The following is a 13,967-nucleotide window of genomic DNA, read 5'->3' on the forward strand; positions in this document are numbered from 1 at the left end:
CTCTTCAGTGGCTCCCTAAGCTAGAGACAGCACTTCATTTGAGGTTCTTTTCCTCAGAAGCCCTAGGTTCAGCCTCACTGGGAGCTCTCGGGATGACTAGTACCAATCCAGTGCCGGCAGTCTATGACTGGGCCCTGTGAGTCCCTCTACCCAACATTCCCTGCTCTACCCTGCTTCTGCTCTTCTTCTCTTCCCTGCTCTCAGGAGGCAGATGTTTCTTACACTTACCCCAGTCATGCGCCACCTAATGGTCTGAGACACACCTGTCAGACGGTTAAGACAGTCACAGTATCTTGAGGCCATCAAGGGACACATTAAAGCCAGGATACAAGAGGCTGACGCTGGTGTCAGGTGGCACATTGTTTTCTAGTACTTCCACTTGAGAAGTAGGAAGAGCAAATTCTAAAATAAATGATAAAAGAGTAGCATTGCATATTATACATACTTGTATTCCTATTTTTTTTCAGCTGAAAGCAGGCAGAGCTGTGTAAATCTGCAAATAACCCACAAACGGATTATACTATGAAGTCATGATGGCTTCAGTACCAGTAGGCAGAAGAATTCTTTCAGCTCCATCATAATTTTAATTTTAACGGGCTGTCATATGTGTGGACCATCACAGACCAAAATATCATTATGTAGTATGTAATGACTGAGTTTCTACAATTAAGGTCCCTCAAAATCTTTTTAGCTATTCAATTCTCTGTATTAAATTATCTCTGTTAAAATGACCTATGTGGCTCCTGGTCTCCTTATTTGACCTCACAGACATAGGATCCATCTTGGTTGGTATAAGATATATCTTTTGATATGAGTAAGAATGGCTACTTTAAAAAATTTTTTATTGATTGGTTAATCCAGATGAACATAGTATATGTCTGGGATTCCAGTGAGGACTAGAAAAGAAAATATGAATAACATATTTACTCAGTCCAGAAAATGACTGTAACAGCCAAATAAATGGAACACACTGAAATGCCATGCAAAAGATAAAGAAAGAAATTGCTATCAGTCTTTATTACAGGGAAATGATGTAGGACGAAGTGACTCTGTTTAGGAGACTTCAAAGACAGCTATGTAGAGAAACTATCCTGAAAGAAAATTTAAAATAGATTTTAAAGGGACATGTGATCTTATAGTGGGAAAAAAATACACTGGGAAAAGCCATGAGCACACTCTATTTTCATTATGTATTTGTAACTTTAAAACTAAGATATCAATCTGGCCTGCTGAATCACTGCCCAATTTCTCTCAGGCAGTATGACAATATTAATTTGTAATACACAATCTTCTATAGAATTATAATAATGTTATTGCTTGAATCGAAAAGGTTTCCATAAGCTGCTATTTTGAATGTTTGCTCCCCAGGTGGTGGCACTATCCTGGGATCCCACATGTCTTAGTTAGGGTTACTATTGCTGGAATGAAATACCATAACCTAAAAATTCCATAACTTTGGGAGGAAAAGCTTATTTGGCTCACATATCCTGAATCAACAGTCCATTGAGAGAAGCCAAGGCAGGAACTCAAACCAGGCGGGAACCAGGAGGCAGGAGCTGATGCAGAAGTCATAAAGGGGTGTTCCTTACTGGTTTGTTCACCATGGCTTGCTCTGCCTGCTTTCTTATATTGCCCAAGACCACCAGCCCAAGGGTAGCCTCACTCACAATAACCTGGGGCCTCTCACACCGATCACTAATTAAGAAAATGTCCTACAGGTTTGCCCACAGCCCAATCTTATGGAGGCATTTTCTCAATTGAGGTTCCTTTCTCTCAGATAACACTAACTCAGTGGTTCTCAACCTGTGTGTCACAACCTCTTTGTGTGGGGGGGAGTTGAACAACTTTTCACAGGGGCCGCATATCAGATAGCCTGCATAACAGATATTTACATTACAATTCATAATAGGAACAAAATTACAGTTAGGAAGTAGCAACAAAAATAATTGTATGGTTGGGGGTTACACAACATGAGGGTCAAAGCATTAGGAAGGCTGAGAACCACTACTCTAGCCTGTGTCAACTCGACATGAAAACTGGTTATGATGTCATGGTACCTTTAGGAGGTGGGGTCTGGCTGGAAGAAGTACACCACTGGAGGCAGGGTACTGAAGACCGCAGCCACCCCTTCCTCATCCCTGCCTTGCTCTCTGCCTTCCAGCATGCCATGATGTGAACAGCCCAATCACCTGCTCTCACTGCCTTTCCTTTTCTTGCCATAAGGTGAAATAAACTCTTCCACATCTCACAGCAATGACAAAATGACCAACGCCATGAATAGTTTCTGCTCTTAAAGTTCTCTCCAATAAATATGCATGGGCATGCACACAAGCACACAGTTGAGCGAGACTTATTCTCTCATTGTAAGGATACAGCCCTACAATTGGAATACACAACAGAAGATCAAGTGGAGGAAGCCTAAAGACATTCCTATGGTACACTTCCTCTCTGGGGGCTGTATCAGTTATTTTTCTAATCACTGTAGCCAAATGCCTGACAAAGTAATTGGAAGGAGAATGAATATGCTGGCTCACACTCAGAAAAATGCTGCCCATCCATGATGGGGAAGAGTTGGAGGTGGGAATATGATTCATGAAGCAGGAAGCAGAGAAAGCTGAATGCCAGCACACAGTCTGCTCTCTCCTTTTCCCCTTCATATTCATTCCAGGACTCCAGTTCACATAGCAGTGGGGCAAAAATGACATGTAGTTTGAAATCAAGTCCAGCAGAAGCACAGAATGGTTTTGTTCCATTCATCTGACTAACAGGAGCTCCATGTTCCATGCTGAAGCTCATTCTGGAACGAGAATCAGAAGCAACAATGAAGCTCCTGCCCACAGGAGCCCATAGCAGGAGGCAGTTATGCATCCCAACAACATCCTTTGATGCTGATTTGCAAATGCCAGAGGGAGTTAAAGGCGAAAGCAACCTCAGGACAATGAGAGGGGTGGTGATGTAAGGGACCAGAATGAAGGTGCTGTCTACCAAATGATCTACAGTTGTACTTTATGTCACTAATGGGTGGATTTATTAAGCATATAGCTCTCAGAAAGCTAAGGAATGGGGTGGATCCAGTTGTCAAATCCACAGCTTTAATGGATTGTGGATATTTGTCTTTGTTTAGAATGTTGGTTACAAATGGTTACGGATGATGGTCAGGAAAAAAAAGCTAAACAAAGATTCAGAGGTCTTGTTTTGATTTTAAAAAACAGGGGGAAGTGCTGTGGGACAATGGTCTTGTACCCTGTAAAGATTTGTCACTTGTACTGGTTTAATAAAATGCTGATTGGCCAGTAGCCAGGCAGGAAGTATAGGTGGGGCAACCAGAACAGGAGAATTCTGAGAAGAGGAAAGGCTCAGTCTGCAGGCATCACCCGGACTCAGAGGAGGCAAAATAAGAATGCCTCACTTATAAAAGGTACCAAGCCACGTGGCTAACACAGACAGAATTATGGGTTAATTTAATATGTAAAAGTTAATAAGAAGCCTAAGCTAATATGCCAACAAGTTTATAATTAATGTAGGCCTCTGTGTGTTTCTTTGGGACTGAACAACTGTGGAACTGGGTGGGACAGAAACTTCCATCAACATACAGCAAGCAAAAGTAAAAAAACAAATAACAATTAGCAGGTAGACAAAAGAACATCAAATCAGGCGATCACAATCCATGGGGAAATGGCTAGGAGAGCCTTGCTGAAATTCATGCCAAAGCTCTCATTAAGAGATCGCTAGGTAGGGTGTTTTCTCTAGAGTTATGTTTCTGGCTTCCCATTCCTACCACACATGTGCTTTTATATTATAAACCATCATAGCTTTAGAATCATCACCCTTCTACCTGTTCTCAATCAGAAAATGTTTTACTGTTCTTACCTATTTATTGCTCCCTGTCTTTCCTGTTACAGGGTTGGGGGACAAGAGGTCTCAGGGGACACTTGAAATGAACATGCTTCGGTCTTAAACAAGGGGACCCTTCTTGGCTTCAAAGTGCACTCTCACAAATAGTACATGATAATTTACTACTGTGTGATTGAATCTCCGAGGATAGAGGAGGATTTACAAAGGGTGCTTTGGTGCTCAATCAAGCTTTCACTGGGGTCCTGGAAATAAAAGATAAAAAAGTATAGTGGTGAAGACATTCAGAGAAGACCAGAGACAAAAGTTTAGATCAGGGCTAGGGAATATAGCTCAACTGGCTGTTTGTCTAGTATGCACAAATCTCTAGATTAATCCCTAGACTGGTTGTAATGGTACAACATCTAATCCCAGAACTCAGGGAATAGAGACAGGGAGATCAGAAATTTAAGGTCACCTTCGGCTACATAGTAAGTTCAAGGCCAGCCTAAGCTAAATAAGACCCCCATCTCAGAGGGGAGGAAAAATAGTATATTTTTAGTACTCTTGCCAGATCTGCCTCAAAGATAAAACTGAGGCAAGGACTTGGGAGCACCCAGTCTACCTGGTCAGCTCTAAACATGAGATAGAAGCACATTAGACAAGGAAGGCTCAGGTCCTATAGAACTCACCAAAGGATCCAGAGAAGTGGCTAGGCTGAGATTCACCCAGGGGCCTTAATAACCCCATTGCACTGAATTTGTGTGTCTGCAACTGAATAGCCTTTTCTGGAGAAAACAGAATGAACTTGGCTCTGATCTCTGGTGTGTGAGACCATCTGATACCCAGAACTGTCTGTCCTAGTTGTACTGAGCGAGAGAATGGACAGAGGGCTCTTGTCGCCAACAGGTGTAGTCTCCTCTGATCAGAGCCAAAGGCGGGAGGAAGAACAGAGGCTGAGAAGTCACGTGGGCATAGCACTGCTCTGTCTGGTTAAGATGTGTTCATGGAGAATTTGTGCAGCGCAACCAGTCTCTCCTTGAAGTCTTCTAAGAAAGGAGATGCTGCTTGCTGAGAGTTCCATGTTCTCAGACAAAAGTGGATCTTAGTAAGTGAAAAGGTTCTCTAAATAAATAGCTCCACCAAGCAATCGAAATGTCACTTCCAAGTAGTTTCAGTAATAAGAGAGACAAAATATAAGAAATTGTCCTAAGTAATACATCTTGCTTTTGAGTGCAAAGATACCCATGACAGGAGCTGGGGAAAGGGCAGTGAGCAAGAGTGATTGCCACACAAGCATGAGAGCCTGATATTGACCTCTACATATACATACATATATGCACTTGCATACACACACGAGTGCCTACATGAACATATGTATATATACCACACAGACACACACATAAATGCACACATACACACAAAAAATGACGAGATGACTCCCCCTCAAATTATGTAAACCATCCCTTATCTTCATGCTGAGGATGACAGTTAACAAACTGTGTCACCTATGTGACACTTACTAAACCCAGGGCTGTGGACAAGCAAGTCAATCCATCGTTATCCCTGTCATGACCACCAACATTGTGACTATCAGACGTTGTCTCTCTTGCCAGATGCCACCAGCGTGGCAGTTTCTATTGTATTACATGCTGAGAACAAGTACAAGATTGCCTACAAGAGACACAGGAGCCAAAGTCAGTTGTCCCAGCTCCAATATGTACAGCATCAGCTGCCATCTGCATCACCCTTCAGATGCCTACCCTCTGGGTGTATTTGTTTAGTTTATTCATATGTCCTTTGCAGTGAGTCTGGCACTGGATGCATGCACATACCACATCTGGCATTCTACATGGGTATTAGGACTTGAACTCAGGTCCTCAAGCTTGCATGCCAATCACTTTTCTCATCGAGCTATCATTCCAGTCAGTTCTTGGAGATAAAAAACAAAAACAACCAGTTCCGAGTTTCACAGTCTTCTAAACCAGAGCAGTTTCCTAGAATGATATTTAACTCAAACTCGCTTTAAGTAGAAGTGTGCGCCATCTCCTTTACGAAGGAGAAAAAAAATTTCCAGACCCTCCCAGACCCCTCAAGCAAACAAAGCAATTTTAAAGATTCATGTCCTAGGCAAGTAATCTGCAAGGCAAAGACTCGGTGTGTGATAATGACGCCTTGGAAGTTTTTTCAAAGTTGTGTCTTAACAGGACACTCTCTAAGCCAAAAAAATAATTGCACATTCATCCCAGCAGATTGAGAGAAAATCAGGGATTTAGTCTGAGGAAATACATTTGTGGTGTGTGGAGAAAGACATTTGGGAGGATATTAGGTTGTGCAATACGAAGGTTCAGGCATTAATAGCTACTTGTAAACAGAACCAAAATAACACAAAGGCTGATGGGAGAGACAGCCCTCTGTCTCAGCAGCACTAGTCTTCCCAAGTGGAATTTCATTCACCTGCCCAATCTTTAGGAGGTCAGATCCCGGCAGATATTTTATAATTACCAATTCCCAGTCAGCCACACAACTGAGTCATGATGAAAATCTCAAGTTCACCACACCCGTGTTCTGTAACTCGGCTCCCTCTTTTCCTATTTCTTTCTCTGTTTGCTTCCCTCCCAATCAAGGGTATGTCATCCAACAGCAGCACGTCTGAATACCTACTGTGGGTGAGTGATGGAACAAGAGACTGCAATCTATGGCTACTTAGGATTTATAGAACCACTAGGACGTGAGAATTACAGAAGTCTCACTGGTTAAGGTATTATGGAAGGAGTAGGTTATTAAATTATTATAATATAAGATGTGAGGTAAGAGAAAGAGAGGCAGTTGTACTCCAGGGATCAGTGAAAGAGACCTGGGCAGGCAAAGAAAATTCGGTTGCTCCTAAAAGGTCAAGGGTCCTCCAGACAATCCAAATATTCAGTGCATATTTGTTCACGAAGGCTGAGCGAGCATTTTGTATGTGTTCAACAGAAGCCATAATTCTCCTCAGCAGTAAAATGGATGCATAACTTACTTTTAAGGTCACATATAGCATGGGCTGGTCTCAGTTGCCGAAGTCCACTCAACGTGTGTGATGGTTCGTGTTCACACTGAGTTGATCAGATTTAGAACCACTTAGGAGACATATTTTGAGGCAGATCTCAAAAGGAGTTTTCAGATTATTTTAATTGAGAACAAAGAACCATCCTGAATGTGGGATGGCACTATACTGTGGGCTGAAGTCCCAGACAGACGGAAAAGTAAAAAGGAAGACACCAGGGAGCATTGGTATTAATCTCCCCTGGCTTTGTGACATGGTGCATGCAATGTGACTGGCCACCTCACACCTTTTGTTGTGATGGGCTGTACCCTCTCAACCATGAGCCGAAACAAACCCTTCCTTCTTTAAGTTGCTTGAGTCCAGTGTTTTATCACACCATATGGAAGCAGGTCAATGGTCTAGGCTTAAAGGAAGCACAGCAAACAACCACAGAAAGGCTTCGCATGAACACTATGGGAGTCCTATTCTCTTGAAAAACATGAAATAAAAGCTCAGCCATCATTTCCCTCTTGGGAAAAATTTTAACTTGTCATTCCACTAACATAGTATTTCCCATGCCTAGCTTTTCATCAGACCTTAAACCAGATATGAACATCATGTATACTCATTACACGCACGCATGAATGAACACGTGCATGCTATTTATATCAGCCTATAAGAAACAACACATTGAAAGAGAGAGAGAGAGAGAGAGAGAGAGAGAGAGAGAGAGAGAGAGAGAGAGAGGGGTGGTGCCTTCTGGTTCTTCTGTTCCCAAAAAGCACCCAGCCCAGAGATAGAAACATGACAGCTCTCCTTGCCCAGTCTCTCTCTGCAAAGGTCAGTTCATGACTAGCATAAAATAATTAAAGTATATTTGCCAAATTGCTTCATCTAGGACATTTGTAAAGGTCAGAAATAATGGCAAAAATCACATTTTGTTAAAATAGATTTCATATTACAAAATCACAATTATAAACAATGACCATATTCTTTTATATACACATGTATTGTGATTATATTGTGGTCTGAACAATGCAACTTTATTTCCTCTAATTCTGGAGGCTGGAATTCAAGATTGAGCCATGGGTCGGCTTGTTCCTCCTGCTGCCTCCTTCCCTCAACTGCAGGGGACCATTTCACTGTGTCCCCAAATGGCCTTTCTCTCCTGCTCCACTTCTTGTAAGGACACTGCTTCTTTTTTTAAAAAGTATTTTTATTTTTTTAAAAAAGAAAGCAAACTATTTTTTTCATTATACATACCAATCCCAAGTTCCCACTCCCTCTCTTCCTCCCATTCCCTCCACATACCCTCTCACCCTACCCCCATCCATTCCTCAGAGAGGATAAGGCACATTGCTTTGGGGAAGGTTCAAGGCCCTCCCTACTATATCTAGGCTGAGCAAGGTATCTCTCCAAAGAGAAAAGGTTCCCAAAAAGCCAGTACATGCAGTAGGGATAAATCCTGGTGCCAATTCCAGTGGCCCCTCAGTCTGCCCCAGCCATGCAACTGTCAACCACATTCAGGGGGACTAGTTTGGACCCATGCTTGTTCCTTCCCAGTCCAGCTGGTGTTGATGAGCTCCCATTAGCGCAGGTAGACTATTTCAGTGGGTGTCCCCATCATGATCTTGACCTCTTTGCTCATATTCTCACTCCTCCCTCTCTTCAGCTGAACTTTGGGAGCTCAGTCCAGTGCTCCAATGCAGGTTTCTGCTTCTGTTTCCATCAGTTGCTAGATGAAGGTTCTATGTTGATATTTAAGATATTCATCAGTCTGACTACAGAATAAGGCAAGTTTGGGCCCCCTCTCCTCTGTTGCTTAGGGTCTTAGCTGGAGTCATCCTTGTAGATTCATGAGAATTTCTCTAGAGCCATGTTTCTTTCTAACCCATAATGGCTGCCTCAATCAAGGCATCTCTCTCCTTGCTCTCATCTCTGTCCTTCCTCCATCTCGACTAGCCCATTCCCTCAAGTTCTCCTTGCCCCTCACCTTCTTCCCTTCTTTTCCTCTTCTACTCTCCCCCCCCCCACCCTTATGTTCCCAATTTTATCAGGTGATCTTGTCTATTTTGACTTTCCAGATGACTCTATATATGTTTTTCTTAGGGTTCACCTTGTTACTTAGCTTCTCTAGAATCATGGACTATAGGCTCAATATCCTTTGTTTATAGCTAGTATCCACTCCTGCTTCTAATGACATCATGTAACCTGAATTACCTCTGCAAATGTCCATCTCTAACTGCAGTCAGTGCTTCAGCATGGGGATGCTTGGGTGGAAGGACATGGACAGACACACAACCTAGTTCACAACAGGGGCTACTCTGAAGCTAGTGAGAAAGATTCATTTTATCAGTGCTCAAAATAACTTGTTTGTGTCTTTACCAAACACTTTGTTTGCAGAAATTATGCATAAAATGTAGTTAATTGTTTGTACAGGATTGTTTCTGTAAAACGAATCCTATGACATAAAATTATTTGTCTTTCTACTTCTCTGTGTCTTTTAGGATGGATGAGCCGTGACCAAGTGGGCCAGCAAACATCTAACAGTGGAAGGCACAGTAAAATCTCTGCATCACATGATGGCCCAGAGTGAGTGACATTTGACTTTACATAACTCCCAGGAATCCTGTAGTCATGAGTGCCAAATAATCATATATTCTAGGTTAAAAAAAATAGTGTAATTGCTACAAGAAAATAGTCTCAGAATAATACCTCCTTCTTCTTTCAATTAGAACATATCTTCAGTGCTGACTTGTAGAAAAATTTCAACCTGCACTATTTCTGGTCTTTTATTCAGAATACCATAGGAGCTTTCTGCTCAAATTAGAGGACATGAGGGATGGAGTTTTCTCCCCAACATTCCATTAACAGCCCAAGGACAATCCCAGTGATTGTTACAAGAAAATTAGAAGACTAAAAAGTCCATATTAGCACTTCAACAAGAGATGAGGAATGTTTCCAAAGATGGAGCCATGGACTCTCGGGCATGTGAACAATATAAGCCTGTGTGTAGGAGGGGACCCTCACTGCCAGCACACGCACCATCCTGCACCTTTGAGAGAAGCTTACTGACAGCCAGAACTGAAGAACTTGAAACAGCAAGAAAATTGTAGCAAATTGAGTAAGTCTTACAGAATTTGCTGGTCACTGATACCTGTAAACCCAGGACTTAATGGGAGACAGGCAAGTTCAAAGTCAGCCTGATCTTCATATTACATTCCAGGCTAGCCAGGGGTACAAAATAAAACCTGGTCATAAAAATAAAGTACATGTCATGTCCCTGGGATAAATAAAATGAGAAAGACACACCCTCATGAATGTCAGTTCAGAGAGCAGAGTCCTTCCTCTGGATACACAGACTGCCCACCTGACATCAGTGCCCTACCTAGATGGTACCTGCAGGTTAAATCCAGCCCAGGCTTTCCCTATCCAGCCAGGCTCTTTTGGAACAGGAAGGTCTCTATACCCTTCAAATAACTATGATGTAAGAACAACCCTGATGCCGAAGGAAAGGAGGTGAATAAACAGAGACAATAACATAGGTTGACGAGCACAAATTGCTGCTGCACTGGGCACAGTGGTACATGACCCCAACCCCTTTAAAAAAATGCTTGTTTCTAAGAGCTGGGCAGATGGCACAGTGGGTAAAAGCACTGCTCGGGCAAGCTTGAGGACTTGAGTTCAAATCCCAGCACCCACATAAAATGCCAGGCATGGATACATGTGCCTGAAACCCCTACATTGGAGGTGGGGGTGGACAGGTAGATTCCAGAAGCTCACAAGCCTATCAACCTAGTCAAGATGAGAGACTCTACCTAACAGCAATGAGGTGCAGAACGAGCACTTTTGCGTTACTTAGGCAATGCATCAGAGTGGATTTCACTGAGAGTGAACACCTTGAGCTGTGTGACTGACAACAGGACACTCTCCTCATCCACAAAGTGATAAGAATGAAACAGACGCTCTTTGGAGTCTGTCAACAAGGAAAGGTAGGGTTAGGAAAGGCTGTCTAGCCTGTCTCAGCTCCCGAGCTCAGCAATGTAGCCCTGGTACCACCTCCAACCTCAGCGCCCTCAGACCCTGGCTAAATCTGACCTCAAAACACACTATGGTGTTGCTGTTCATCCCAAAGCTATGCCCAGCTACAGGGCTATCCAGCAAGGACACTGACATCTTGAATAACCATGAGATTAAATTAAATGAAAGTCATTTTTAAGGGTTGTGAGCCTCAGGAAAAGAAATCCAAACTAACTCATGGTGGATATTGTCATTAAAAGTCCAAATCAGCCATCGACAAGGAAAGGGATAATTGTATGGAAGTAAATTTCCTGTTAGCCAATGAGAGCCAAGCAAAGGAGTGTGGTACATCACTGGGGTGTCACTGCCCCGGCAAATGAGACTTAGAGTCTAATTATCCCATTGGCAGATTTCAGAAATTTGTAAAAATACACTTTCTACAACTGTCACGGTGTCAAAACAATTCTTTGGCTGTGTGAGCAGGTGTCAGGCAGTGTAAGGTGTGTATGCCCTGGTGAAACAGTGAAACAGGAGGCTGTCTGCAGTGCAGCCGCCATCTGAGCTCCTAATTATAGCACCCAGGTTACCTCAGATTGCCTCAGACTGGCAGAAGCCTGGGAGGAAGGAAGGTTGATTTTCTCTTTTCTCTTTTGTGCCTGAGGCCCTCCCTTCTGAGCACAGGTGAAGGCAGAAAGTGCCACCTCAGGGTCGGGAGGAGCAACTCTGCCTCCCAGGGTCACCTCTGAGTCACCACTATTGTTCCTTTGACCCTTCACAACAGTCACGTAAATTTGGCCAGGCAGTGTCTTGATCCCGTTTTATAAACACACAAACTTACTGGCAGTGACATTCTAAGTGCCCTTACTCTAAAAGAACATCTTTCTTCTACGTGGCCCCTGAGAAATTCCCTATCTTCCTGCTCTGGCAGTGAAGCCCGGCTAGCATTACTCGTGTTGACCTTTGAACCACGGAAGTGGAGCAGGCAGCTACCATCATGGTGTCTCCCGAGCTGGTCACAAATCGTGAATGCAGGGTTCACACTCACCCACAGACTGACTGAGGGATGATGTCAGGAAGAGCTCCCCAAATTCAAGATGCACCCAGATGTTAGCCTCTTGAAGATAAGGCACTCTGCATAGTACAGAGATGTTACACGCAGTATCAGACAAGATTTCGAACCTCGGAAAACTCCCATTTGACTAAATAAATAGAGAAATAACATATTTGTTCTTATTTTCTGAATATAACATTAGCACTTCTGAAGGTACAAAATACTCTAACACCTGAAGGAGAGGATCATCATGTCTTAAGGTCAGGAGAGTGCTCCCGGATGAGATCAAATCCAACACAGCTCCCGATTTCACATATTCACCTCCTGTCATATGAGCTCCATGGGAAAGACTGCTCTGCTAAACCAGCAGTTGGCACATACTGTGTCTTTGTAGTAGTTTACCAATGATTTAGGGACAAAGCCATGGGTCAGTTAGGCAATGGATGCAGACAGAGGAAACCCAGTAGCAAGTAATACTCTTGGGAGAAGTCATTGCTTGTATTTGAATGACAGGGACCTGGCTTTGTTCACGAGTCTGCTAATGCAACTAATAGTCACACTTGGTGATGGAAAGCCAAGTAGACTGTTCTGCACCTGACCTTTGCTTGAGAAAGAAACCCACAGAAAGAGTGGGATGAATTGTTCAGAGTTAGCAATACCCAAAGCAAGAGAAAGCTTCTGAAAGCCTTTCCAGAAAGTAGGCGTGGGTTTGACTGGATTCTCAAGAACAAAATGATGAGGGTAATAGAGAGATGTGGCTGTTCCTTCTTGCAAACAAGGAGAATAATAAAGAAGCAGTTGTACCTTCTTGCCCATGAATCTAGCATTGCTCAGGACAAGAAGCTCAAAGGTTGGGGATAGGCACATCCAGGCTCTGATTTTGTTGACAGAGGTTTCTGCCCTGTCCGGTCCCGCAGCCATTCAGTCCCAAAGAAATACACAGAGGTCTACATTAATTATAAACTGGTAGGCCTATTTGCTCAGGCTTTCTTATTAACTAATTCTTACATATTAAATTAGCCCATAATTCTTGTCTATGTCTGCCTCTACTTCCTGCCTAGTCACCCTGCCTATACTTCCTGCCTGGCTACTGGTCAACCAGTACAACTGACAAACCTTTATAGGGTACAAGATCATTGTCTGGCAGCATTTCTGCTCAATCTATATCTTATCTACCAATGTCCTAACTATTCTGGAATCAGATGAAGATCGTTGTCTTTATTGTCATCATTGCTACACTTAAAATTCTAAAACCTCTGTATCCCCCAAAAGCACATTTTCTTTTGCAATACAGTGTACTCCTGAAATAATAGGCAGATGCTTAGTGACTGCTAGTGTTAGAATTAATGGTTCCTCAGACACGAAGTTCAATGGTATTTACCTTGGTAAGTTTTCTAAATACTGACCTGAGATAGCCAGTCTAGTATGTTATAGAAACAGCAGCTGGTATTTCTGTAAGTACAACCCCCTTTTCTTCTCTGCTTTGGCAGTCATTGGTGCTCTTCACTATGAATTCTGCCACATATATCGTGATTTTTGCCTTGAATGCTACCTGGTCGTGAGCCATTTGTTCTTGCTCCAGTAGCAGCTCAAGCTCATCCATAGTTATCTGCCAGTGAGAAAGGGTAGCTGCTCAATTCTTCCCCTGGTGGAGGCAAAAGAGGAGGAGGGTGGATCTTAAAGAGACGAGAGGTAAGCATGGCAATGATGTAGAGTGAACCTGGCCTCCTAATTCTGCCAGCAGCTGGCCCATACAGTCACAGTAGGTACCCAGCAGTGATGGCATGACCCCACGTTAGGTCCACAGAACCAGTGTGAGCAGCATTAGAGAATGAAGAGCTAAACCCACATCTGGATGTCTTCCTAAAATCAGTTATTCATTGTGTAGACTCAAAAACACTGCTGTCACCTCAAAGGGGACAAGAGGGTTTATTCTGAAACCAAATATGAGTGACTATGGCCTGGGAACACAAGTTTAAGATACCCCAAATTTCATGTTCCATATGAAAAACTACTTCATGAAAGTTTTTATAATAAACA

The sequence above is a fragment of the Arvicola amphibius genome, chromosome 3 (genome assembly GCF_903992535.2).
Source record: "Arvicola amphibius chromosome 3, mArvAmp1.2, whole genome shotgun sequence".
NCBI lineage: Eukaryota > Metazoa > Chordata > Mammalia > Rodentia > Cricetidae > Arvicola > Arvicola amphibius.